This window comes from Aquarana catesbeiana, linkage group LG04 (assembly GCF_042186555.1).
Source record: "Aquarana catesbeiana isolate 2022-GZ linkage group LG04, ASM4218655v1, whole genome shotgun sequence".
In the NCBI taxonomy this organism is placed as follows: domain Eukaryota; kingdom Metazoa; phylum Chordata; class Amphibia; order Anura; family Ranidae; genus Aquarana; species Aquarana catesbeiana.
Genome location: NC_133327.1, coordinates 691,330,170 through 691,358,154, shown reverse-complemented (window position 1 = coordinate 691,358,154; position 27,985 = coordinate 691,330,170). Strand labels below are relative to the sequence as shown.

The window sequence follows — 27,985 nt, the reverse complement described above, 5'->3', positions numbered from 1 at the left end:
ACTTCCTCAGGGCCCTCGGTGTGGCGGGGGGGCGACTTCCTCAGGGCCCTCGGTGTGGCGAGGGGGGCGACTTCCTCAGGGCCCTCGGTGTGGCGGGGGGGGCGACTTCCTCAGGGCCCTCGGTGTGGCGAGGGGGGCGACTTCCTCAGGGCCCTCGGTGTGGCGAGGGGGGCGACTTCCTCAGGGCCCTCGGTGTGGCGAGGGGGGCGACTTCCTCAGGGCCCTCAGTGTGGCGGGAGGGGGGCGACTTCCTCAGTGTGGCGGGAGGGGGGCGACTTCCTCAGTGTGGCGGGAGGGGGGCGACTTCCTCAGTGTGGCGGGGGGGGCGACTTCCTCAGTGTGGCGGGAGGGGGGCGACTTCCTCAGTGTGGCGGGAGGGGGGCGACTTCCTCAGTGTGGCGGGAGGGGGGCGACTTCCTCAGTGTGGCGGGAGGGGGGCGACTTCCTCAGTGTGGCGGGAGGGGGGCGACTTCCTCGGGGGCCCTCAGTGTAGGGGTGGTAGGCGAAATACTTCCTCGGGGGGGCCCGCAGTATGGCGGGGTGCGACTTCCTCGGGGGTCCTCAATGTAGGGGTGATAGGGGAAGGACTTCCTCTGGGTCCTCAGTGTGGGGGGGATGGGGCACGCTCAGATTAGTAGAGAGCAGAGTGCCGGTGTTAAGGTGGGACTCCAGGTGTACGGATTATATTGATGTACGGAGCTTTGCAGTGTGAGAGTTCTTCTTCTTATTGTTACTGTTCATTGTTTATAAAGTTTTCCTGTCATGTGATCGCTGTATCTCCTCTGTGATGAGGGACTCTGCAGAGGTACAATGTATCAGACTGGAGGGGGGAGGTGATTGGTGACAATGTATCTCTTCGCTCGTGTCTTCATCAGATTGTCTTCTTCTCAGTTTATTCCTCATTTCCTGTCCCGGGGGTCTCTATAGGGGGGCCGCCCCCCCAGTTCTCAGCACCCGATGTAATCCCACCTCTGGGAATGTCTTGGTGGGCGGGGCTGTTCTGTTAGTGTCAATAAACGTGTTTAAATATATTCACCGGGGTGGTCCGGCCCCCACATTGCTGGTCTCCTCTTCTCTTCCAGGGGTAGGGGGGTTGTGTACAGAGAGCTGACCCTCCCCCCTGTGCGGGGTCTCCATGCAGTATTGGGGTCCCTAGGAGCCCCTGCATTGTGCGCTCTCCTGCAGGGAAGTGACACCTGGCGGGGTGAAGAAATGTGTCCGCCCATCTCTCCACCCACATGACTTTGAGTGACAGGTGAGGGGCATGTAGAGTGTACATTGTAGCATTGGCATCATGGGTGCCCCTGGGTATGGGAGGATGTTAGCTTGGCTCCTCCTTCCCCGCCGTGTAAGGTTACACACGGCACGAATATTGACCCTTTTCACCCCCCCCCCCATCGCTCCGCTCACCTGTTGTTACCCGCTTCACCTCCCCCCCCCCCCCCCCCCATCGCTCTGCTCACCTGTCGTGTTACCCGCTTCACCTCCCCCATCGCTCCGCTCACCTGTCGCGTTACCCGCTTCACCCCCCCCCCATCGCTCTGCTCACCTCCCGCGTTACCCACCTCACCTCCCGCATGGCTCCGCCTCACCTCCCGCATGGCTCCACCTCACCTCCCGCATGGCTCCGCCTCGCCTCCCGTGGAGACCCCGCACAGAACACACACATCCTATAACTCATAACAAATGTAACAATCTCTGCTGACCAATCTAATGTTACAAGATAACGCCCCGCCCACAACTCCGCCAGAGTTCAGAAAAAGGGAGCCCAGGACTCCTGGGACATGTAGTCCCTGGACACGGGACCCTCCCCCACTCATAGATGTGACAGACACAGAGATCTGATGTCACCGGTAGAAAGAAGTGTGAAGTATAAATTCATAGACTGGTATAGTGAGCCTTTTATAAGAGATTTGATGTCCGTATTTCACACTCTGCATTTTTTAGCTCCTCTGTAAGGTGGAAATAATTGGGACTTCGGATGATTGGCAGATTCAGGGACTCTGACACCTTTTGGGGTGGGGGTTGGGTTTCCATGATCTCCAGTAACATGCAGCCTCTGATCCCTGCAGGGGGGTGAGAAATGTCAGGAGAACATTAGCAGTTGTTCCTCCTCGGGACTGACAACTGTGTGAGTGCCAGTTGTAAAATATCATGGGGGGGGGGCGGCGGCAGTGTGCCGGTATCCATGGTGCACTCACACCTACAGGCTGATGGGAGGATATACAAGTCCCCAGGCTAAGCTTGTACTGGGAGAACTGGTGGAAGGAGCCGGCAGCTCTGGGAGGATGGGCTCCAGTCTACACAGTCACTTATAGAAGGGGGGGGAGGAGTTCTCCACCATGATGTACAGGGGGGGGGGGGGGGGAGTTCTCCACCATGATGTACAGGGGGGGGGGCGGGGAGTTCTCCACCATGATGTACAGGGGGGGGGCGGGGAGTTCTCCACCATGATGTACAGGGGGGGGGCGGGGAGTTCTCCACCATGATGTACAGGGGGGGGGCGGGGAGTTCTCCACCATGATGTACAGGGGGGGGCGGGGAGTTCTCCACCATGATGTACGGGGGGGGGGGGGAGTTCTCCACCAGGTTGTACAGGGGGGGAGTTCTCCACCATGATGTACGGGGGGGGCGGGGAGTTCTCCACCATGATGTACAGGGGAGGGGGGGAGTTCTCCACCATGATGTACAGGGGGGGCGGGGAGTTCTCCACCATGATGTACAGGGGGGGCGGGGAGTTCTCCACCATGATGTACAGGGGGGGCGGGGAGTTCTCCACCATGATGTACAGGGGGGGCGGGGAGTTCTCCACCATGATGTACAGGGGGGGCGGGGAGTTCTCCACCATGATGTACAGGGGGGGCGGGGAGTTCTCCACCATGATGTACGGGGGGGGGGAGTTCTCCACCATGATGTACGGGGGGGGGAGTTCTCCACCATGATGTACAGGGGGGGGGGGGGGGGGAGTTCTCCACCATGATGTACAGGGGGGGGGGGGGAGTTCTCCACCATGATGTACAGGGGGGGGGCGGGGAGTTCTCCACCATGATGTACGGGGGGGCGGGGAGTTCTCCACCATGATGTACAGGGGGGGGGGGGAGTTCTCCACCATGATGTACGGGGGGGGGGGGGAGTTCTCCACCATGATGTACGGGGGGGGGGGGAGTTCTCCACCATGATGTACAGGGGGGGGGCGGGAGTTCTCCACCATGATGTACAGGGGGGGGGCGGGGAGTTCTCCACCATGATGTACGGGGGGGCGGGGAGTTCTCCACCATGATGTACAGGGGGGGGGCGGGGAGTTCTCCACCATGATGTACGGGGGGGGCGGGGAGTTCTCCACCATGATGTACAGGGGGGGGGCGGGGAGTTCTCCACCATGATGTACAGGGGGGGGGCGGGGAGTTCTCCACCATGATGTACAGGGGGGGGGCGGGGAGTTCTCCACCATGATGTACAGGGGGGGGGCGGGGAGTTCTCCACCATGATGTACAGGGGGGGGGCGGGGAGTTCTCCACCATGATGTACAGGGGGGGGGCGGGGAGTTCTCCACCATGATGTACAGGGGGGGGGGCGGGGAGTTCTCCACCATGATGTACAGGGGGGGGGGCGGGGAGTTCTCCACCATGATGTACAGGGGGGGGGCGGGGAGTTCTCCACCATGATGTACAGGGGGGGGGCGGGGAGTTCTCCACCATGATGTACAGGGGGGGGGGCGGGGAGTTCTCCACCATGATGTACAGGGGGGGGGGCGGGGAGTTCTCCACCATGATGTACAGGGGGGGGGGCGGGGAGTTCTCCACCATGATGTACAGGGGGGGGGCGGGGAGTTCTCCACCATGATGTACAGGGGGGGGGCGGGGAGTTCTCCACCATGATGTACAGGGGGGGGGGGGGGGAGTTCTCCACCATGATGTACGGGGGGGGGGGGGGAGTTCTCCACCAGGTTGTACAGGGGGGGAGTTCTCCACCATGATGTACGGGGGGGGCGGGGAGTTCTCCACCATGATGTACAGGGGGGGCGGGGAGTTCTCCACCATGATGTACAGGGGGGGCGGGGAGGGGGGGCGGGGAGGGGGGGCCCCTTATCAGCCTTCTGTCTGTGGCCCGGGGGGGGGGGTGCCTTCTGTCTGTGGCCCGGGGGGGTGCCTTCTGTCTGTGGCCCGGGGGGGGTGGGGCTTTCTGTCTGTGGCGGGGGGGGTGGGGCTTTCTGTCTGTGGCCCGGGGGGGTGGGGCTTTCTGTCTGTGGCGGGGGGGGTGGGGCTTTCTGTCTGTGGCCCGGGGGGGTGGGGCTTTCTGTCTGTGGCCCGGGGGGGTGGGCTTTCTGTCTGTGGCCCGGGGGGTGGGGCTTTCTGTCTGTGGCCCGGGGGTTGGGCTTTCTGTCTGTGGCCCGGGGGGGTGGGGCTTTCTGTCTGTGGCCCGGGGGGGGGGGGCAGATGCAGCTCTTCTGATGACAGATTTCTGTGTCTGTAATTTAAAATGTTAGTTCACCTTTCTGCATTTTGTTTTTTGCATATATTACATGACACCTAAATTTGTATGGGGAATGTGGCGGGTGCTCTGCTCTGGGCAGACGTGTGTTAGATGTTCCATGTGGGGGGGGGATGGGGGGGACATAGTCTTGGTATTTAGGTAGGTCTCAGATTGAACTTGCTGGAAAGGAGAAGCTAGCAGTGAGACCCATCAGGTTCCTCTCTGTATACAGAAGGTCAGATGATTGGAGGCGATACCTGGCTGGTTGCCGGGGGTGACGGCCGTGTTTATCTGTGTTTGTATATCTGAGATCACATAGTTAAGATTCTTGTGAGGGAGAGTCGTATCCGAGCGGAACGAGGCATTGAAGATGCTGTACGAGATTTGTAGGTTCCTGGGTGTCTTGTGGGGGGGGCTGAGCACACTCCATGCGGCTCCTGCAGATCACATGAACCCCGATACTGGAAGTCAGTGATGCAAGAAGTAAAATTGATTAATGTGAGTCTGTCCTGTGTGCTCTCCATAAGAATCCCACACCTTCCATGCGTGGTTCTGTAGTGCGCGGCCCTCCATGCATGGTTCTGTAGTGCGCGGCCCTCCATGCATGGTTCTGTAGTGCGCGGCCCTCCATGCGCGGTTCTGTAGTGCGCGGCCCTCCATGCATGGTTCTGTAGTGCGCGGCCCTCCATGCGCGGTTCTGTAGTGCGCGGCCCTCCATGCGCGGTTCTGTAGTGCGCGGCCCTCCATGGGCGGTTCTGTAGTGCGCGGCCCTCCATGGGCGGTTCTGTAGTGCGCGGCCCTCCATGGGCGGTTCTGTAGTGCGCGGCCCTCCATGGGCTGTTCTGTAGTGCGCGGCCCTCCATGGGCGGTTCTGTAGTGCGCGGCCCTCCATGGGCGGTTCTGTAGTGCGCGGCCCTCCATGGGCGGTTCTGTAGTGCGCGGCCCTCCATGGGCGGTTCTGTAGTGCGCGGCCCTCCATGGGCGGTTCTGTAGTGCGCGGCCCTCCATGGGCGGTTCTGTAGTGCGCGGCCCTCCATGGGCGGTTCTGTAGTGCGCGGCCCTCCATGGGCGGTTCTGTAGTGCGCGGGCGGTCCTGTGGTGGGTGGCCCTGTGGTGGGCGGCCTTCCACGGGCGGCCCTGTGGTGTGCGGCCTTCCACGGGCGGCCCTGTGGTGCGCGGCCTTCCACGGCTTCAGAGGCAGTAGATGAGGGGTGTTCACATTCAGGAATTATACCGCCTGTCACTTTCAGTGGGCAGTTGAGATCCATTCATATGAATGGGGCCGCCCTCTACCACATACAATGCGTTTGGTTGCAGTGTGCTAGTGGGGGGTCCAAGGGGTAAAGCAGGTGGTGAGGAGGGGATACAATGTCTGCTTTAACCCCTTAGTGACTGTACGAAGCCCCCTATAATTGTATGACAAGAAGAGTCCAATGTCGGTACCCCATGGAACTCTTCTACTGGTCAGGATCTGGCTGCAGTCCCAGGCAGGACGTTTTCAGCCGCCCTCCTCTATCCCGGCAGTTATCCCTCCGCCTCGTATTGCATCCGGAACTATAGAAGCGTGGTTCGGTGCGATGCGGCCGCCTGCTCTCTCCGTAGTCGGTGCCTCTTCTTCCATATCACTCCACTAAGTTTGGGGCGCTGCAGATGGCGGGTCGGCAAGCTGAGGGCACAATCTTCCTTCACCTGGCTGCAATACACTGGTAGATCCCAATTGAGGGGTTGCCAACCCCCCAATGTGGACTCCAGAAATAACAGCGATCCATTTAATCGATCTTCTGCCAGAGTGATGAATGTAGGATCCAGCGGAGGTAAGATTCTTCATCTCTGAAATGTATTAAGGCCAATTCAGAATATTGTGCCGTGGTAACCAGCGGCAACGCACATTACATCAGTTGTTGGGATGCCAGCCCATTCACTCTAAATGTCACTCTCCGATTGGCTCTTACAAGTGATGCGTGTGTTCTGGTTTGTGTTACCCGGAGTCAGTGCAGCAGGTTGGTGTTGGGTTTGTGTATCCCGGAGTCAGTCCAGCAGGTCGGTGTTGGGTTTGTGTATCCCGGAGTCAGTCCAGCAGGTTGGTGTTGGGTTTGTGTATCCCGGAGTCAGTCCAGCAGGTCGGTGTTGGGTTTGTGTATCCCGGAGTCAGTCCAGCAGGTTGGTGTTGGGTTTGTGTATCCCGGAGTCAGTCCAGCAGGTTGGTGTTGGGTTTGTGTACCCCGGAGTCAGTCCAGCAGGTTGGTGTTGGGTTTGTGTATCCCGGAGTCAGTCCAGCAGGTTGGTGTTGGGTTTGTGTACCCCGGAGTCAGTCCAGCAGGTCGGTGTTGGGTTTGTGTATCCCGGAGTCAGTCCAGCAGGTCGGTGTTGGGTTTGTGTATCCCGGAGTCAGTCCAGCAGGTCGGTGTTGGGTTTGTGTACCCCGGAGTCAGTCCAGCAGGTTGGTGTTGAGTTTGCGGCTTGTTACTTTAGTTAGAACAGCTCTGTTCTATGCAGGTTGAGGTTGGTGTGTAGGGGGCGGGGACGGGTGTGTTTTCTTTGCTCTGTGACTCTGGAGTTCTGGCCGAGTATTCCAGCTATTCAAAGAATATGGAGTGTAATTAAACCCTGCCCCCTCTGCCCCCCCTGCCCCCTCTGCCCCCCCTGCCCCCTCTGCCCCCCCCCCCCCCCCGCCCCCTCTGCTCCCTGCCCCCTCTGCCCCTCCGACTAGTTGTAAAAACACTTTAAAATGTCAAAACGAAAGATGAAAATAAAGCTGCCCTGAGAAACCCAAATGAGATCCACTAAATATCCTCTAATGTATAGGAGAATGCAGCCTGAGGGAGGGACAAAACCTGCAACTGGACAGTGAAAGGAGGAGCAGCAGAGTGAAGAGCTCACCTGTCACTCTGCTCTCTCCCCCTATCAGCACTTTTGTTAGTACCCAGAGGCAGGAAAGAGAGAAGGGGATTGGTCAATGATCTGTCCTGGAAGCAGTAAAGGGAGAAGGGGATTGGTCAATGATCTGTCCTGGAAGGGGAGAAGGGGATTGGTCAATGATCTGTCCTGGAAGCAGTAAAGGGAGAAGGGGGTTGGTCAATGATCTGTCCTGGAAGCAGGAAGGGGATTGGTCAATGATCTGTCCTGGAAGCAGGAAGGGGATTGGTCATTCATGTTTCACTGATGTGAATGTACAATAAATGTAAATTGCTGCATAAAATGTCATCTCTTTATAAAATACCCATAAAAGCAGGGAAGGGGATTACATTTCTCCTCTTCATACATCGCTCCTCCTGCGCCTCTCTATGTCGTCTCGGAGAGGATGATGGGTAATTGTGATCCCTGTACAGTGTGAATGGATGACGTCTGGGAAATGTAGGAATAAACATGGCAAACAGTACAATTGTGTGTTCAAAGTGTTTTTTTTTTTTTTTTTTGTCCTTCTTGTTATGCTTAAAAAAAAAAAAAAAAAAAAAAAATCTGTATTTCTAATAGATGGGCCACTAATTAGCAGCTTTCTAAAAGTTTCAGCTCTGAACGTTTCTCGTCAGTTCACAGGCAGACGGAGGCCGATACTCATTTCTACTATTTTACACTTGAAGTGTTCAGGATGGAAAAAAAAAAAAGATTTTTGTTTATTTATTTCTTTTTTTTTTAATGTTTTTGTGCTGCAAGACAATCCCCCCTCCTGGTCGGGGCCGGGCTCTGTTGCCTCCTGGGATTCCAGGTCTGTGATCCGGGCCGGGCTCTGTTGCCTCCTGGGATTCCAGGTCTGTGATCCGGGCCGGGCTCTGTTGCCTCCTGGGATTCCAGGTCTGTGATCCGGGCCGGGCTCTGTTGCCTCCTGGGATTCCAGGTCTGTGATCCGGGCTCTGTTGCCTCCTGGGATTCCAGGTCTGTGATCCGGGCCGGGCTCTGTTGCCTCCTGGGATTCCAGGTCTGTGATCCGGGCCGGGCTCTGTTGCCTCCTGGGATTCCAGGTCTGTGATCCGGGCTCTGTTGCCTCCTGGGATTCCAGGTCTGTGATCCGGGCCGGGCTCTGTTGCCTCCTGGGATTCCAGGTCTGTGATCCGGGCTCTGTTGCCTCCTGGGATTCCAGGTCTGTGATCCGGGCCGGGCTCTGTTGCCTCCTGGGATTCCAGGTCTGTGATCCGGGCCGGGCTCTGTTGCCTCCTGGGATTCCAGGTCTGTGATCTGGGCCGGGCTCTGTTGCCTCCTGGGATTCCAGGTCTGTGATCCGGGCCGGGCTCTGTTGCCTCCTGGGATTCCAGGTCTGTGATCCGGGCTCTGTTGCCTCCTGGGATTCCAGGTCTGTGATCCGGGCCGGGCTCTGTTGCCTCCTGGGATTCCAGGTCTGTGATCTGGGCCGGGCTCTGTTGCCTCCTGGGATTCCAGGTCTGTGATCCAGGCCGGGCTCTGTTGCCTCCTGGGATTCCAGGTCTGTGATCCGGGCCGGGCTCTGTTGCCTCCTGGGATTCCTCCCATCTATCCCCCGGAGGAAGTGTCGCTAAGCTGCAACTTTGTGGTGCTTTTGTGCACAGAACCTGCACACTAATTCCCATCCCCCAGAATCGATCAGCACGGTGTCTTCCGGCTCCCAATCACTTGGAAGAGGCTGGTGGTGCATCTTCTACACATACCACATGCTGTGTGTTTTGTTTTTAATGGTGGGGTGGAAGAAGGTGGGGGGAGGGGGATTTTGAAGTGCGGTTTGAGTTCTGCTTTAAATTTGTAATATTATTTAAAGGTCGCCTCTGATCTCTGCACTCCCCTTCCCACCCCCGGGGTTGTTCTCTGCCCTCATGGGCTTTATACTTTTGGCCTCGGCTGTCCACACAGCGTTCCTCAACCCTTTCTCCAGGAAAGGCTCACATTAGAATTGTGTGTAGTACCGGGGCGCTCCAGACTTAGGGCTCGGTCAGCCGGTGCATCCAGGCGTGTGCAACTTTACGCACGTTCCCCCACGTTGTGTGTGGGGGAGGGGGGGGCTGCTCTGTGCATGTGAAATGTGTCAGTAGAGCTGCACAATTTTGGATAAAATGAGAATCACAATTTTTTTGCTTAGAATAAAGATCGCGATTCTCACGTAACATCTTTCAGATTGTACAAAAAAATTGGGCCAACTTTACTGTTTAGTATTGGGGTTTTTTAATATTTATTTTATATTGAAGTGTATTTTTCCCACAAAAATACATGTGAAAGACCACTGCGCAAATACCGTGTGACATAAAATATTGCAATGACCACCATTTTATTCTCAAGGGTCTCTGCTAAAAAAAAAAAAAAGTAACTTTCCAGCAAAAAATACATAATGTAAGCAGCGTGTTTTAGAGAGAGGTTTTGTCTTTAAGTGGTTAAACTGACCTCATTTACAGACCGAAGTTCATTCCTTTGATCTAAAAGCACTGAATGATGCTTGGTACAGGAGTAGTAGTGACGGGAGAAGAGAGCTGGCAGGAGGTGTGGGCTGTGCTCTCTCCCCTCACATCCCTCCTCTCTTGTCTGTACAGTTAGTGATATTAAAGGGTGTTTTTTCTAATAAGTTATACTCCGCTGTATGGAATGGTTTTGCACAGAATAGCCTCCGATCCTCTTCTTTTCAGGTCCCCCGTCGGTGCTCCTGCCCCCAGTAACAAGCCACTTGCTATGGGGGCATTCCTGAGCCCCACATCTTGGCCCTGCCCCCGTTCTCTCCTTATTGGCTCGCTGTCTGTGATTGATAGCAGCTCCTGCTGCTGTCTCAGCCAATGAGGAGAGGGATTTCCAGGACAGCTGAGGATTCTCTGCACATTGCTGGATCAAGGGGGGGCTTAGGTGAGTATGGGGGGGGGGGCACATGAGGAGAGCAGCACATGGAAGGTTTTTTATCTTTATACATGAAGGTAAATCTTCAACCTTTTTACAGCCACTTTACCACAAGATTACGCTTTTGGATCAGACTGTATGAGGTTTCATTACCCCCCCCCCCCTCCCCCACCACCCACAATTTCTGGTGCCAGGACAGTAGTGTGTGGAGCGGATGGGGGGGGGGGGTAAATCGATCCCTGTACATTGGGATCTGTGAGTGGTTCTGGGTTGTGTATACAGAGAAGAGGGAGAGAGCACAGCCTGCACCACCACCCCGCTGCTATCTGTACTAAAGTCAGCCCCCCCCCCCCAGAACGCTGGGAATGAAGGGTGGTCTGATGTCCCCCCCCCCCCCCCCCCCCCCCCCCTGAAGAGTTGAGCCCACAATGCTCTTCTCTCACAGTCCGCTCCTTCCTTCTACATCGAGTGTCTGTCCTTTTCACTTCTGACCTATGAACACAGCAGGAAGTGACAGTTGTCACCCATACAGGTGTCTCTATGTGAAGGTTTCCCCTCCTGGTCTCGGCTTTGGATTTCCTCCTCTCATGTGAGTCGGGAGAAGAGCTGTGAAGAGATCCCCCTGCAGGAAAGGCACCGTTCTCCGCTCTTAGAATATCGGTGTAAACCGCAGTCATCGGAACCACATCTGATTGTACTGATTACCTCCCATTATCACAGCGGGGGGGGCTTTAGCAGCAATTAAGTCTTTTACCAATTTAATTTGTTTTCGGTACAGATCTTTGCTGACTGTCTCCTAACATTTCTCTCATTTACTCGCTCAGCATCAGCGAACAACGCGAGTGACCCGCGACCCCCCACAATTTACTTCCGTAATTATTTCATTTACAGCAATTCTCCTGATCTTAAATCAATAAGAGCCGGCCGGGTAATTCCACCCCCTCCCCCGATATTCTCTGCACTACGGCTGCCTGTCTTCAGGTGCCACATTGGAGAGGAAATAAGCGGCGTCAAATGATCCGGGTCTAAAGTGATGCGGAAATCAACTTGGGGACACTGGATTAACGACCATAAAAAATAGGGATGCACCGATGCCTACCGTGTGTGGGTTTTTTTTTTTTTTTGTCAAAGGGGCTGTAGAAGAAACCACAGGGGGGTGGGGGAGGGGAGTTGGTGGTATTGCAAGAAATCTGATGCATGTGAAGGTGTTGGATGTAGTGCAAAGCGCTGAGAGGGCAGGTGGGATAAGTGAGATTTTCTCTGGAAGTACTTTTTGTTTGTTTTTTTTAGCTTAGCAAGTGAATTTAAAGCTGAACTCCGCCTCCACTCCCTTCTAAATTGCTGGCTTAAATAAAAAAAAAACATACCTCCAAGGGTCATAGAGATGACTAGGGACACTCTGGTCCAAGGCCAGCTCTATGGTAAACCCCCAGTGGTTCTCTGGGATCGCGCATGCGATCAAGAAGCGGGAGAATGAATTTGCCAGCGGCGGTTTATCATAGAGCTGGCCATGGAGCAGAGTGTCCCTGGTCATCTCTATGACCCTTGGAGGCCGGAAGTGATGTCATGACACCACTGCCAGCACAGGCGGATGTAAACTGTTTTTCTTTTTTAATTATTTGTATATAATGGAAAGCCAGCGATCGATTTTAAGCTTTCCAGCATCGAGGAGAGATGTGGGGACTTGAAGACCTCAGATCTCTCCATAAAGAGGACCTGTCACACACTATTCCTATTACAAGGGATGTTTACATTCCTTGCAATAGGAAAAAAAATGTAAAAGAGAAAGTGTAAAAATATATTTTTAAGAGCCCCCATCCCCCCCTCGTGCTCGGACACAGAAGCTAATGCATACGTAGGTGGCGCCTGCAAATGTAAACGGCGTTCAAACCACGAGTGAGATATCCACAAATGTCAGAGAGAGAGCAATAATTCTAGCACTAGATCTCCTCTGTAACGCTCTAAACTGGTCTCCTATAAACATCTTTAAAGTGTCGCCTGTGAAGATTTTTAGGTGCAGAATTTTGGCGCCAATCCACGATTTTAAAGTCATATGTAAGACCCCTTTCACACTGAGGCGGTTTTCAGGCGTTTTGGCGCTAGAAATGGCATCTGAAAACCGCCTCCCATTCATTTCAACGTGACTTTTCACACCGGGGTGGAGCGCTTGCGGGACGTTAGGAAAAGTCCTGCAAGCAGCATCTTTGGGGCGGTTTGGGAGCGTTGTATACACCCCTCCTCCACCGCCCTGCCCATAGAAATGAATGGGCAGCGATTTCAAATCACCTGAAAAGCACTTCAGAAGCGCTGCAACACGGGCGTTTTATAAGCCTTTCTTTGGGGTTAAAAACTCCCTGCTAGTGGCTGAAAAGCACCGCTTAAAGAGCGCTGAAACAAGCGACGCTCTAACGCTAACACGGCTATGGCCCCAGTGTGAAAGGGGTCCTTGGGTAAATATTGGTTAAAAAAAAAAAAAAAAATACATTTTTTGAACAAATTACTGTGCAAATCCGGTGTGACATAAAAATTGCAATGACCCCCATTTTATTCCCTAGGGTCTCTGCTAGAAAAAATGTTTTTTTTTTTTTTCTCATATAGGAGGGAAATGGCAGAACTGGCCTGGGCTGGAAGTGGTTAAAAACATGGCCACATGGGACCCCTATGGTGCTGCAGCAGCTTTGTGCTCCCAAAAATGCACTGCGTTTTCCGGGGTGTGTGTGTGGGGGGGGGGGGGGGGGAGGGGGTCTGTGCAGTTTAGAAACAATGGCACCCCCACACGTCTAAAGTGCTGCTGGTTGGGGATCCTGTGGGGTTTATGGATGTTCTCCCTGGCCTGCACAGATGTGACCACAGCCTTGGGCTTGTACTGCAGGGCTCTTGCTTTAGGGACTTTTACAATTTCCTTTTTATATTTAATATTTTGTCCCCTGCCCAGGGGGTGTTTGGGGGGGCGGTGTGTGTGTGTGTGTGTGTGTGTGTGTGTGTGTGTGTGTGTATATATGTGTATATATAATTATAGACCTCCAGTCTGGGGGTCTCCTCCATACACAGAGGTGGTTTGTATCTATTGTGTCTCTCGGGGTCCTCTGGAGATGATCGGCGTTCTCCAGGGAAGTGACGTCGGCGGTCGGGAGAAGGAGAAGCTCGGACTATATTTGGCCATTGTTTGGATGGATTTGTCTTTCCTGTGGAACGTGCCGGGAGCAGTAATTCGAGGATCTCTCCACCTCACACAGGGTGGTGTTTTGTGCTGACTCCGCACTCCTCTGCAGCTCTTCTATACAGGAGATCATTACTTCTCTGACGTGAAGCTGCTGCTTTACCACATGAATGATTCTCAGCCACCGAGAGAAATAACAAAGTTGTGATTCGTGTTCTGAGCTTCGTGTCTTTGCTGGGATTGGGCTCAGTGAGCTCCATTTACCTCTATTGTGTCCTCAGCAGAGAGATGGGGCCCTTCTGTGAGGGGCCACAGGACCCACCGGCTCCTAACCATGGAGTGTCAGCCTGTATATCCCCCTTATCACCGGGAATGATTCCAGTGCTCTGATCATTTCACGATTAGTCATGTGACCCTTCACCCAAATTCATTTTATATATGTATGACCAGAGCTTTCTTTTGGTGGGATTTTATAGTCACCAAAAGTGTGTTATTTGTGTGTGTTTCTTTTTGGTTGTTTTCGTGTGTGTGTGTGTGTGTGTGTGTGTGTGTGTGTGTGTGTGTGTGTGTGTATTTTGGTTTTGTACAAAAAAAACAAACAACCAAAACAAACAAAAAAACCACACAAAACAAAGTTAAAGCAAAAAAGGAAAAGCTCACTATTGGCAGTCAGCGGCCCCCAACGCTCCTCAATAACTACCCCCTCCCCCTTTAATAAAATCTCACAATCATTGGTGACACTAGAAGAACACCCACCTTTCACCTTCGGCAACAATCCTCCTTCCTGTGTTTACAAACATTCAGCACTCCGGGAGAGTTATCTTTATCGAGGAGAAGCAGCCGACTGATGATCTCTTCTATTGGGCTACATTGAACCTGTAGAGCAGGGATGTCAAACTGGCGGCCTTCCAGCTATTGCGGAACTACAAGTCCCATCATGCCACTGCGAGTCATGCTTGTAACTGTCAGCCTTGCAATGCCTTATGGGACTTGTAGTTCTGCTACAGTTTGAAGGCCGCCAGTTTGATACCTGTGCTGTAGAGTCTGGTGAATGTGATCGGGTATCTGGTAGTCATGGAGGATCTCCATAACTAAACCCTGTGGGCGGGATGAAATTTGTCGGGGGGCGTGGCCTGGTTGGAGTCGGGCTGAAGCCGCTTTCATTCATCTGACACTTTGGACTTTCTTGGAGTTTGGATTTCTTTTCCATCAAGTGTGTGAATAGAGCTGGGAGGGGCTCTGCCCACCCCGGCACCCTCCTTAGTGTGGGTCACTGGAACAGTTCACACCCAACGCTCATCACCCAGAGGGGTACAGGAGTTACTTTAGTGTGTGGGCACACCATTGAACACACTAGGCGTAAACTTAGCCTTCACACTGCTCTCTCCTACTATCAGCATGCTGCCTGTTAACAGACAAGCACTGCACCATGACTGATTGGCACAGGGACTGCTGGAGGCTGTGATACCCGGGGGGGGGGGCACATTCAGGCCCTCACATTGCTTACATTTACAAAAATACATCTTGGTGAATACAGAAAAATAGAAAAATACGAATGGCGCCCATGGGACTTTAAATGAGGTGTAAATGGTGATCAGAGGGTAAACAGATGTAAAGGTACAAGTATTTTATTTGAAAACAACAGTATAATCCATAATAGGACATGAGCATGGGTGAACAGGTTCATAAAACAGCAACATTGCATAGTAATCCTAAAACATAGCCATAATATAATAGTAATACATGTAATACAGGTATGCATAGTACATCTCTAACCCGACGCGTTTCGCGAGCTTTCCTCGCTTCATCAGGGGCTGATGTGCATAACTGCTGTCTGTAAAAACAGATAAAAGTAATTAGAGTATCGGTTATGATTGGTTAAAAGCAAGAAGCCAGAACCGATCATCCCATACTAATGAGACCAAGGCTACTGACACAGAACCCATGCAGGGGTCGGCGGAGGGCATCTCCCCCGGGAGCTGAAGAGGCCGAGGACCCAACCGGAGGGCCGAGGTCAGGCATGGGGGGGCAGCATGGCAAGTGGGAGAAAGAGGAGAACAAGAACCCCAATTGTTCCCAAATGTACTGCAGGGCAACTCACTGTATAAAAATATAAATATAGAGTAGTATAAGATGAAGGGGTTTAGAAGCATGGGATATACATAATGGCATAAAATGCAAAGTATGCTAGTAAATAGGGTCAAAGATAATAACAATGGTATTGTCATAAAAGTATAAAGTATATGCTACTTGCATAGTATGCATAGGGTGTCCCGCAGAACAGAGAGAGGAAGAGGGGTACAGAGTGAAGAAATAAAAGAGAAAGGAAAGAAAAAAGGGGGAGAAGAAAAGGAGAAAACAGGGGGAAGTGAGGTTTAAGGCGGGAGCTGGTGTCAGTATGGCAAACTTTTTCTTCACCATCTTTCACCAACACCTAGTCGGGACGCTTCACTAGACTGGTAGGCATTTTATCCACATACTTCAACTTCAACATTTATACTCGCATCCCACAGTGTACTTATCCGCACTTGCCATGTCTCATTGACTCTCCCCATTACACACTTTTCACTTCTTCCTTCCTTTCACATGTAAGTCCTTTTCCAGTTCATCACATCTTCTATATGTTTTGTCTTTTCTCTCACTGCGCTCCATTTTCCCCCCACTTTTCCCACTTTCTTTCTTTTCTTTTCCCCTGGTCCTGCTCCCTTTTTCTTTCTTCTTCCCTTTTTTTTTTTTTTTTCTTTTCCTCATTTCTGCCACCTTTCACCTCACGTCCCCCTGTTTTCTCCTTTTCTTCTCCCCCTTTTTTCCTTCCTTTCTCTTTTATTTCTTCACTCTGTACCCCTCTTCCTCTCTCTGTTCTGCGGGACACCCTATGCATACTATGCAAGTAGCATATACTTTATACTTTTATGACAATACCATTGTTATTATCTTTGACCCTATTTACTAGCATACTTTGCATTTTATGCCATTATGTATATCCCATGCTTCTAAACCCCTTCATCTTATACTACTCTATATTTATATTTTTATACAGTGAGTTGCCCTGCAGTACATTTGGGAACAATTGGGGTTCTTGTTCTCCTCTTTCTTTCTCCCACTTGCCATGCTGCCCCCCCATGCCTGACCTCGGCCCTCCGGTTGGGTCCTCGGCCTCTTCAGCTCCCGGGGGAGATGCCCTCCGCCGACCCTTGCATGGGTGCTGTGTCAGTAGCCTTGGTCTCATTAGTAAGTATGGGATGATCGGTTCTGGCTTCTTGCTTTTAACCAATTATAACCGATACTCTAATTACTTTTATCTGTTTTTACAGACAGCAGTTATGCACATCAGCCCCTGATGAAGCGAGGAAAGCTCGCGAAACGCGTCGGGTTAGAGATGTACTATGCATACCTGTATTACTATTATATTATGGCTATGTTTTAGGATTACTATGCAATGTTGCTGTTTTATGAACCTGTTCACCCATGCTCATGTCCTATTATGGATTATACTGTTGTTTTCAAATAAAATACTTGTACCTTTACATCTGTTTACCCTCTGATCACCATTTACACCTCATTTAAAGTCCCATGGGCGCCATTCGTATTTTTCTGTTTCTGTTATTAGGGATGGAGGTGGTTTATGTTAGGGGTCAGCTCCCAGACATTTTCTTTGTATCTTGGTGAATACAGAGCTTTTTTTTTTTTTTTTTAAAGCCCGACGTTCAGAAAGTTTTGGATGGGGAGTTGAAGGCTTTAGATGAGATCTCTTTATCTCTCTCTCTTCTTTTTTTTTTTTTTTTTTTTTTTCTCTCTCTCTCTCTCTATATCTATATTTAGAGCTGCACAATTAATCGCCAAGAATCGTTATGGCGATCTCGACTAAAGTGTTTCACAATTCTTTCTATGCAAAGAATTCTCTCTGCTCTTCTGAAGCCCTCAAAAGAAAGGAAGAGAAAAACCGGACAGTCTGCCAAGAATCACAACATTCTTTATCAGTTGAACTTAAAGTGGAGTTCCACCCAAAAGTGGAACTTCCACTCATCGGATTCCTTCCCCCCCCCCCCCCCCTCCGGTGTCACAGTTGGCACCTTTCAGGGGGAGGGGGGTGCAGATACCTGTATATTACAGGTATCTGTACCCACTTCCGGCATAGATAGCCGCAGAATCTGCGGGTATTTACGCCACTTCCTGCTCCCTCCCCGCTGCCTGCTGAGAAACACACGGGTCCCAGAGACAGCAGGGACTATCCGTATTGCGCTGCGCAACTCGCGCATGCGCAGTAGGGAACCGGGAAGTGAAGCCGCACGGCTTCACTTCCTGATTCCCTTACCGAAGATGGAGGCTGCAGCACCCGAGGACGGAGAGACGGTTCGGGCGCCCTGGACAGGTAAGTGTCCATGTTTTAAAAGTCAGCAGCTGCAGTATTTGTAGCTGCTGACTTTAAAAAAAAAAAAAAAAAAAATTTTCGGTGGTCGCTCCGCTTTAAGTATAAACATTGTAACAATCTGTCAATGGAATAGACTTCCTGTGTAAGTGAAAAAAGTTTAACCACTTAAACACTAAACCCTTTTCTGATATTTGTTGGTTTCAAGTTATAATCTTTTTTTTTTTTCCTAGAAAATTACTTAGAACCCCCAAACTTATATATTTTTTAGTAGACGCCCTAGAGAATAAAATGGTGGTTGTTGCAATATTTTATGTCACACTGTATTTTCGCAGCGGTCTTTCAAATGCATTTTTTTTAAAATTACTTTAATGAATTAAAAAAAAAAAATCTAACCAGTAAAGTTAGCCCATTTTTTTTTTTTTTTTTTAAGTATAATGTTGAAGATTTTACATCGCGAGAATCGTGATCTTTCTATTCTAAGCAAAAAAATTGTGATTCTCATTTTGGCCAGAATGGTGCAGCTCTAAAATATATCTATATCTCTATCTATCCCTTAACCACTTCAGCTCTCTCTTGTTTACCCCCCATGGACCAGGCCATATTTTCACATTGCAGATGTGTCTATTCATAAGGCTATAACTTTGTAATTACTTATGATATAGAATCGATACATTTAATATATAAATGCAGTATCGGTGCATCCCCCCCCCCCCCCCACATGTCTGTCTTGTGTTTTGGTTGCAGTTCTGAGTCTTGCCGACTTGTATCTCTTCTCCATCAGCTGTGCCGCGTTCTCTGTATATGCGGGCGGATGGGACAGTTGTCGGAGGTTGTCGTTGATCTCCCTGTCAGCTGCTCCTCTCATGCGGCTCTACAGCGACTTATTCTTGGCAGACAACACGACTGCGATCTGTGTGACCCGAAGGTTTATTTTTATTCCGGTATCTCATCTAAAAATACTGCAGCTTATCTCCGGGTATAAACTCTGACCCACTGGAAGAGCCGGTTCTCGGATCGCTGTGTTCTTGAATCGCTGCCTATCTGAAGGGCGCGTCGTTGGGTCACCTTTGGTTAATAAGTTGTAGAGCGTATCCAACGCCAAACCTTTCTTATTTTGGTTAGAGTTGAGGTGTTAGAATAGGGGGAGGCAACCTGGGGCCCTCCAGCTGTTGCAGAACTACAAGTCCCATCATGCCTCTGGGAGTCTTGCAATGCCTCATGGGAGATGTAGTTCCACACCAGCTGGAGAGCTGCAGCTTGCCGACTGATGTGTTATAACCTCTGTGGGGTTATTGTTGGGGACCCCGTTTAGGCTGGATTGAGATTTTCAGGCACCCCCAACTCATGCATTTACAATTGTACATGTGTAATATGTGGGGGCGGATGGAGGGACGGTGCGGCTCTCGTTCAGGGAGGACGTCCTATGACGGCGCCCCAGAACGGCCGCTAGGGCACGGCGTGACCCCGATCTCTGCAAAGAGCCACGGTTCTTTAACCATGTGATCGTCATGTGATCGTCGGAGTGCCGATCAGCAGCATCTCCTCTCAGGGGAGACCTTGGCAGGTAATCGGGGCACTGATTACAGGAAAGCCCCAGCATTGCCCATTGGTGCCACCAGTCAGTGCATCCCATCTGTGCCCATCAGTGCTGTGCCGCCTATCAGTGCCCGCCAGAAGTGCCGCCTATCAGTGCCCGCCAGAAGTGCCGCCTATCAGTGCCCGCCAGAAGTGCCGCCTATCAGTGCCCGCCAGAAGTGCCGCCTATCAGTGCCCGCCAGAAGTGCCGCCTATCAGTGCCCGCCAGAAGTGCCGCCTATCAGTGCCCGCCAGAAGTGCCGCCTATCAGTGCCCGCCAGAAGTGCCGCCTATCAGTGCCCGCCAGAAGTGCCGCCTATCAGTGCCCGCCAGTGCCACCCAGAAGTGCAGCCTCATCAGTGAAGAAGAAAAATTACTTATTTACAAAATTTACTGACCAACTTTTTTACAAAAAATAAAATAAAAATATAAAAATCTCAGCAGTGAGTAAATCCCACCAAAAGAAAGCTCTATTTGTGTGAAGAAAAAGATATAAAAAAAAATTGTGTACAGTGTTACATGACCGCGATTATCATTCCAAGTGTGAGAGCACTGAAAGCTGAAGATTGGCCTGGGCAGGGTAAGTGCCCGGTATGCAAGTGGTTAATGAGACATCCAGGGTCTAAAAGACCCCCCAATGTCTCCTCTGTGCTCCACTCAATGTAATGCACATCACGTTGTATTAGGTTCCTTCCCCGGCCTTGGAGGCTGAGGAAACTACATCACTTCCGGGTAGGGGTGCAACGGATCGTCATCAATCCGTGATCCGATCCGCGGAGGTTGATCCGTACAGGACACCCGCGATCCGTGGAGCGCTCTGTGGCCTCGGCCATAGGAAAGGCCGCAGCTTCGGCCTAGCTCCGGAGCGGCGGCCCTCTTGGTACACCCGGCGGCCGTTTAGCAGGTGATCTCTCCCCTCTGTGTACTGATCTGTACGGTGGAGGGGAGAGATCGGATGGCAGCAGTGCCAATACTCTGCAATGCCCTGCCAATTCTCTGCCATACCCTCCCTGCCAATACTCTGCCATACCCTGCCAATATACCCACCAATACCCTGCAATACTCTGCCAATAGGGAGATTGTGGATATTACAGTTGGGGAGATTTTTTTTTTTTTTTTTGTTGATCCGAAAATGATCCGAACCGTGACTCCTGATCCGAGGAACGATCCGTTGCACCCCTACTTCCAGGTCAAAACAAGAAGGGGGAGGGGATGCCTCCGCTCTCCTTCCTCCCCAGCATCACCCGCTATTCCGGTTCTGGGCCACAGGTGGGCATGTGGAGGCTTTCAGGCAGCAGCCCAGGCGCCAGGACACAATTACATGTCGCCATGGTGATTTGTGGAGCCCTGTGTATAATGCACACCGGTATTGCAGTGCACTGGCTGGGATAAGCTTTGAAGTACTAAACCCTTCCTTCCTCTCCTTCCTTCCTCTCCTTCCTTCCTCTCCTTCCTCTCCTCTCCTTCCTCTCCTCTCCTTCCTCTCCTTCCTTCCCTTCCTTCCTTCCTCCCCTTCCTTCCTCCCCTTCCTTCCTCTCCTTCCTTCCTTCCTTCCTTCCTCTCCTTCCTTCCTTCCTTCCTTCCTTTCCTTCCTTCCTTCCTTCCTTTCCTTCCTTCCTTTCCTTCCTTCCTTTCCTTCCTTCCTTCCTTCCTTTCCTTCCTTCCTTTCTCCTTCCTTCCTTCCTTCCTTCCTTCCTTCCTTCCTCTCTCCTTCCTTCCTTCCTTCCTTCCTTCCTTCCTTCCTTCCTCTCTCCTTCCTTCCTTCCTTCCTCTCTCCTTCCTTCCTTCCTTCCTTCCTTCCTTCCTCTCTCCTTCCTTCCTTCCTTCCTTCCTTCCTTCCTTCCTCTCTCCTTCCTTCCTTCCTTCCTTCCTTCCTCTCTCCTTCCTTCCTTCCTTCCTCTCTCCTTCCTTCCTTCCTTCCTTCCTCTCTCCTTCCTTCCTTCCTTCCTTCCTCTCTCCTTCCTTCCTTCCTTCCTCTCTCTCCTTCCTTCCTTCCTTCCTCTCTCTCCTTCCTTCCTTCCTTCCTTCCTCTCTCTCCTTCCTCTCTCTCCTTCCTTCCTTCCTTCCTCTCTCTCCTTCCTTCCTTCCTCCCTCTCCTTCCTTCCTTCCTTCCTCTCTCTCCTTCCTTCCTTCCTTCCTTCCTCTCTCTCCTTCCTTCCTTCCTTCCTCTCTCTCCTTCCTTCCTTCCTTCCTCTCTCTCCTTCCTTCCTTCCTTCCTCTCTCTCCTTCCTTCCTTCCTTCCTTCCTTCCTTCCTTCCTTCCTTCCTCTCTCTCCTTCCTTCCTCTCTCTCCTTCCTTCCTTCCTCTCTCTCCTTCCTTCCTTCCTTCCTCTCTCCTTCCTTCCTTCCTTCCTCTCTCTCCTTCCTTCCTTCCTTCCTTCCTCTCTCTCCTTCCTTCCTTCCTTCCTTCCTTCCTCTCTCTCCTTCCTTCCTTCCTTCCTTCCTTCCTTCCTTCCTCTCTCTCCTTCCTTCCTTCCTTCCTTCCTTCCTCTCTCCTTCCTTCCTTCCTTCCTTCCTTCCTTCCTTCCTCTCTCCTTCCTTCCTTCCTTCCTTCCTTCCTTCCTTCCTTCCTCTCTCTCCTTCCTTCCTTCCTTCCTTCCTTCCTTCCTTCCTTCCTTCCTTCCTCTCTCTCCTTCCTTCCTTCCTTCCTTCCTCTCTCTCCTTCCTTCCTTCCTTCCTTCCTTCCTCTCTCTCCTTCCTTCCTTCCTCTCCTTCCATTTTTTTCTTTATTTTTATTTTTATAATCGGCAACACCTCATTATTGTCTGTAGCTCAGGACAACAGTCCAGCCCATTCTGTAAAGGTGTGTTTTTTTTAAATTTTTTTTAAGCACTTTATTTCTCTTGTTCTGCCTCATCCTCTTGGCTTTTCTGGTACTGCTTCCTGAACTTCCTGGCAGGGATTGCGCACTCACAACCGGTACCCGGATCCCAATCATTGGGGCCACGGCTCCCATCATGCAGGCATTGGCACCCCATCTTCTATGTTGCCCTCTAGGGGTGAAGGTAGCAGCCTCGCGGTCCCCACAATGTCCATAGGTTATCTGTAAAGACAAAGGAGGTGCCTGGGAAAAGGAAGGCGGGGCAGCGATCACATGACTTGTATAAACACAAAGGCCCCGCCCCCCTGATTACAATGTGGGCTCATCTGTAGCTGGAATGTAAAGAAATGTATAGATTTCCTCAGTGAGCTGCGGATCGATTTATTCGATTATAAACCTTCCACAATCCTTTCCTATGACTGATGGAAGTACAGGGGGCGGGGGTGGGGGATTTCATTCATTTGTGATTATAAATTGCATTGTGAGTAATGGCTTCTCTGCTGGCCGGAGCTTATTAGAGGCCGATCTTCATCATCCGCCGCACATCGCTATTGATTTTATTTTATTCCCCACCCCCCCCCCCCCCTCCTTTTTTGAAGTGGTTCATCAGAAAATGAACAGCGGTCCTAATTATCTTTGTATGTTTTATTGTCGGTCAGTTCTCTAGCTATGCTGGGAAGTCAGCCAGCTCTCCTCCAATCATCAGACTTGCCCTGAGACACCTCCCCTGCACAGCCATTCACTGGAATGATCAGTGTGCTGCTGATTCTCTTCCCCGGCTCTTATGCAGCTGAGAACAAAGGGAATGTGATCACTTATTAAAAAAGGACAAAAAGTGTTTAGTGTGTGTGTGTGGGTTTTTTTTTTTTTATCTATTTACAAATGTGTCTTTAATTCCTCTTTGAGTCCCGGTACACAGTAGTGCAATGACAGACGTCGCATGCGATTTTTAGCCATACAAACGGCTGAAATCTCTTTCGCACCAAAGTGGTGCAGGACCCTTTTTTTTTTTTTTTTGGTCCGCACTGGAATTGGATGGTGTCTACATCTATGCGATCCGATTCCTGGATCAGTTCACATTGTGATCTGCGATTTGGGCGGTGTCATTGACACCCGCAGCGGTTGGCAGATCTGTGTGACCCGCTGTGCAATGCGAGAACCCGCACCTGGATGGGTCGCGTCTATCTGATAGAACATCAGCAGTGGGTGGGCTGGCGGGGACCAAGACGCGGTTTCTGGTCGCCATGGCAACCTGGCGCCTGGGATTTGCTGAGCTCTGGGTTAAGCAATCTTGATTTTATTCTGGCAGAATCACTTGTCTGACATCAGCCTTAAGCCTTGTACACACGATCGAATTTTCAGCAAAGCATCAGACTTTTGTCCGAAGGGCGTGTGCCGGGATCTTGTCTTACATACAAACTGCACGCAATTGTCGCCCAACAAACACGAACGTAATGACGTACTATGTGGAATTTCAGCTCTTGGGCGCCACCCTTTGGGCACCTTCTGCTAATGTCATGTTTGGTGAGCATTGATCCGAGCATGCGTGTTTGTACTTTTGTGTGACGGACTTGTGTACACACGATAGGAAAATCTGACAACAGAACGTTGTCCACCGAAAATTTACTAGCCTGAAACCAACATTTGTTGGTGGAAAGTTGGCCAATTGTCTGGAGCGTACAAACGGTCGGATTTTAGGCAGTGTGTCATCACACAATCCCCTGCCGAAAATCCGATCGTGTGTACGAGGTTTAATATAATTTCACACTGCAGATCTAGAACTATGGGGGGGGGGAGGGGGTGCAGAGGTGCCTAGGCACAATCACATACAGGAAGTGATCGTCTTCAGGAGGAGTTTCGGACCGGCTGTAGATTGTTCCGACACCGATAACTTTTCTCCATGTTCCTATAACTAGGTGAACTGTCACATTTTGGGGTCAGTGCACTTTAAGCGATCGTTCAGTCTGGTGTAATGAGTGTTTCTGCTGATCATCAATAATGTATTTGGAGATAATAGGAGAAGGTTTGTGCTGAGCGCCGAGTCTCTCCGGCTTCTAATCTGAGGAACGTTCTCCTCCGATCCGGGAAGAGCTCCTCCAATTCCTTCTCTTCTAATCTGAGGAACGTTCTCCTCCGATCCGGGGAAGAGCTCCTCCAATTCCTTCTCCTCTAATCTGAGAAACGTTCTCCTCCGATCCGGGGAAGAGCTCCTCCAATTCCTTCTCTTCTAATCTGAGGAACGTTCTCCTGTGTCCTGGGGAAGAGCTCCTCCAATTCCTTCTCTTCTAATCTGAGGACGTTCTCCTCCGATCCGGGAAGAGCTCCTCCAATTCCTTCTCCTCTAATCTGAGGAACGTTCTCCTCCGATCCGGGGAAGAGCTCCTCCAATTCCTTCTCTTCTAATCTGAGGAACGTTCTCCTCCGATCCGGGGAAGAGCTCCAATTCCTTCTCTTCTAATCTGACGAACGTTCTCCTCCGATCCGGGGAAGAGCTCCTCCAATTCCTTCTCCTCTAATCTGAGGAACGTTCTCCTCCGATCCGGGGAAGAGCTCCTCCAATTCCTTCTCTTCTAATCTGAGGAACGTTCTCCTGTGTCCTGGGGAAGAGCTCCTCCAATTCCTTCTCTTCTAATCTGAGGAACGTTCTCCTCCGATCCGGGGAAGAGCTCCAATTCCTTCTCTTCTAATCTGAGGAACGTTCTCCTCCGATCCGGGGAAGAGCTCCAATTCCTTCTCTTCTAATCTGAGGAACGTTCTCCTCCGATCCGGGGAAGAGCTCCAATTCCTTCTCTTCTAATCTGAGGAACGTTCTCCTCCTGATCCGGGGAAGAGCTCCTCCAATTCCTTCTCCTCTAATCTGAGAACGTTCTCCTCCGATCCGGGGAGAGCTCCTCCAATTCCTTCTCCTCTAATCTGAGGAACGTTCTCCTCTGATCCGGGGAAGAGCTCCTCCAATTCCTTCCCTTCTAATCTGAGGAATGTGCTCCTCCAATTCCTTCTCTTCTAATCTGAGGAACGTTCTCCTCCGATCCGGGGAAGAGCTCCTCCAATTCCTTCTCTTCTAATCTGAGGAACGTTCTCCTCCGATCCGGGGAAGAGCTCCTCCAATTCCTTCTCCTCTAATCTGAGGAACGTTCTCCTCCGATCCGGGGAAGAGCTCCTCCAATTCCTTCTCCTCTAATCTGAGGAACGTTCTCCTCCGATCCGGGGAAGAGCTCCTCCAATTCCTTCTCCTCTAATCTGAGGAACGTTCTCCTCTGATCCGGGGAAGAGCTCCTCCAATTCCTTCCCTTCTAATCTGAGGAATGTGCTCCTCCAATTCCTTCTCTTCTAATCTGAGGAACGTTTCTCCTCCGATCCGGGAAGAGCTCCTCCAATTTCTCTCCTCTAATCTGAGGAACGTTCTCCTCCGATCCGGGGAAGAGCTCCTCCAATTCCTTCTCTTCTAATCTGAGGAACGTTCTCCTCCGATCCGGGGAAGAGCTCCTCCAATTCCTTCTCTTCTAATCTGAGGAACGTTCTCCTGTGTCCTGGGGAAGAGCTCCTCCAATTCCTTCTCTTCTAATCTGAGGAACGTTCTCCTCCGATCTGGGGAAGAGCTCCTCCAATTCCTTCTCTTCTAATCTGAGGAACGTTCTCCTGTGTCCTGGGGAAGAGCTCCTCCAATTCCTTCTCTTCTAATCTGAGGAACGTTCTCCTGTGTCCTGGGGAAGAGCTCCTCCAATTCCTTCTCTTCTAATCTGAGGAACGTTCTCCTCCGATCCGGGAAGAGCTCCTCCAATTCCTTCTCTTCTAATCTGAGGAACGTTCTCCTCCGATCCGGGGAAGAGCTCCTCCAATTCCTTCTCCTCTAATCTGAGGAACGTTCTCCTCCGATCCGGGGAAGAGCTCCTCCAATTCCTTCTCTTCTAATCTGAGGAACGTTCTCCTCCGATCTGGGGAAGAGCTCCTCCAATTCCTTCTCTGCCGATTTTCATCTTCTAATCGGGGTCTGTCTATGGGAACCGGCTCTAGTCCCAGCAGAACTCCATCGAGGGCCGTCAGCCTTAAACTGGACCGGACTGTCTGATCACACTAACCCCCCCCCCCCCCCACAGAGCTCACTTTAATTTCCTCTATAGAGAGTTTTCCAAAGCTGTAGAAACTTTTTTTTTTTTCTTATCCTTTCAGTAGCTCTGAAATGATCGACTGATTATTGGCAGCTGATATTCACTTTTTTGGAAGTATCGGTCACAAATGTACCCGATATTACTTCAAGGGGTTACACTGGGATGATGTGCACCGGGAGGCCCGAGCAACCAGCCGAAACGTCCACTGGCTGAATACCCGAACAAACCCGATGCTTCATTCGGATCTCGGCTCTAGTGATCCGGAAGCGATATGACGTCACTTCCCGGATTCCTGACATCTTAAAGGCGCCAGTTTTAAAAATAGAAAGTATTCAAAACGCTGATCTTGATGTTTTTGAATACTTTCAACTGCAGAGAAGAGGTTTGGGGGTCTTATAGAACCCGATCCCTCCATAAAGAGGACCTGTCACCATCTATTACTGTCACATGGGATGTTTACATTCGTTATAGACCCCAGATCTCTCCATAAAGAGGACCTGTCACCTTCTATTACTGTCACATGGGATGTTTACATTACTTGTGACAGCAATCACGGTGAGAAAAATGTAAAAGGATGGTGTAAAAATAAAAGTTTTAAATGCACAAAATATCGGCCTGAGAGGTGGCCAAAATATCTATCGTATTGGCACCGGAAAACCGATATCGGTCAATCCTACTCTGAAATCTGAGCCTTTTATATAGAGTTTGGCAGATGTTTGGTGTGGGACCGGGGTTATAGGCGATTGCCATGGGACTGCTGGATATGATCGGCGTATGCAGAGCTGCAGTCGGTTCCCGGGTCATTGAGAAAATATAAAATGTTACCTGAATGGTGCCCATGCTAAGCGATTGACCTCCTGTGTTGACATGATGGGATTTGTAGTTGCCAAGGTACCAACTCCTGCTGTATTGTGTATAGAAGTTTTGGCAGTGTGGATTTGATTTAAATCTTATTATTTTTTTTTTTTTTTTTTGAGGGCGGCTCCTCCCTCTGTCTCGCCGAGGCTCCTCCCTCTGTCTCGCCGAGGCTCCTCCCTCTGTCTCGCCGAGGCTCCTCCCTCTGTCTCGCCGAGGCTCCTCCCTCTGGTCTCGCCGAGGCTCCTCCCTCTGTCTCGCCGGAGGCTCCTCCCTCTGTCTCGCCGAGGCTCCTCCCTCTGTCTCGCCGAGGCTCCTCCCTCTGTCTCGCCGAGGCTCCTCCCTCTGTCTCGCCGAGGCTCCTCCCTCTGTCTCGCCGAGGCTCCTCCCTCTGTCTCGCCGAGGCTCCTCCCTCTGTCTCGCCGAGGCTCCTCCCTCTGTCTCGCCGAGGCTCCTCCCTCTGTCTCGCCGAGGGCTCCTCCCTCTGTCTCGCCGAGGCTCCTCCCTCTGTCTCGCCGAGGCTCCTCCCTCTGTCTCGCCGAGGCTCCTCCCTCTGTCTCGCCGAGGCTCCTCCCTCTGTCTCGCCGGCTCCCCTCGGCTCCTCCCTCTGTCTCCTGTTGACTCACCGACAGTCTCATTCACTTTAATGGGACGGCTGGTGACACAACAAGGGGAGGAACGTGGTGGCAGCAGGTGATTGGACGCCCGCTAACAGTGCTGCTTTGATGGCTCGAAATGACAGGTGCTCTTTATATGGAAGGACTCATTCTTGCTGTTAGAATCTTTAATATTTGGAAACAAAACAAAGGTTTCCTATTTGGAATAATAAGCTCTCAG

At 51.4% G+C, this 27,985-nt stretch overlaps 1 protein-coding gene across 2 annotated transcripts in view; it reads left to right on the top strand.

The window, feature by feature from the left end:
* PPP1CB (protein phosphatase 1 catalytic subunit beta) overlaps positions 1-27,985 on the top strand; it is a 336,969-nt gene that overhangs the window by 689 nt on the left and 308,295 nt on the right. The gene's annotated exons all lie outside the window — the stretch shown is intronic.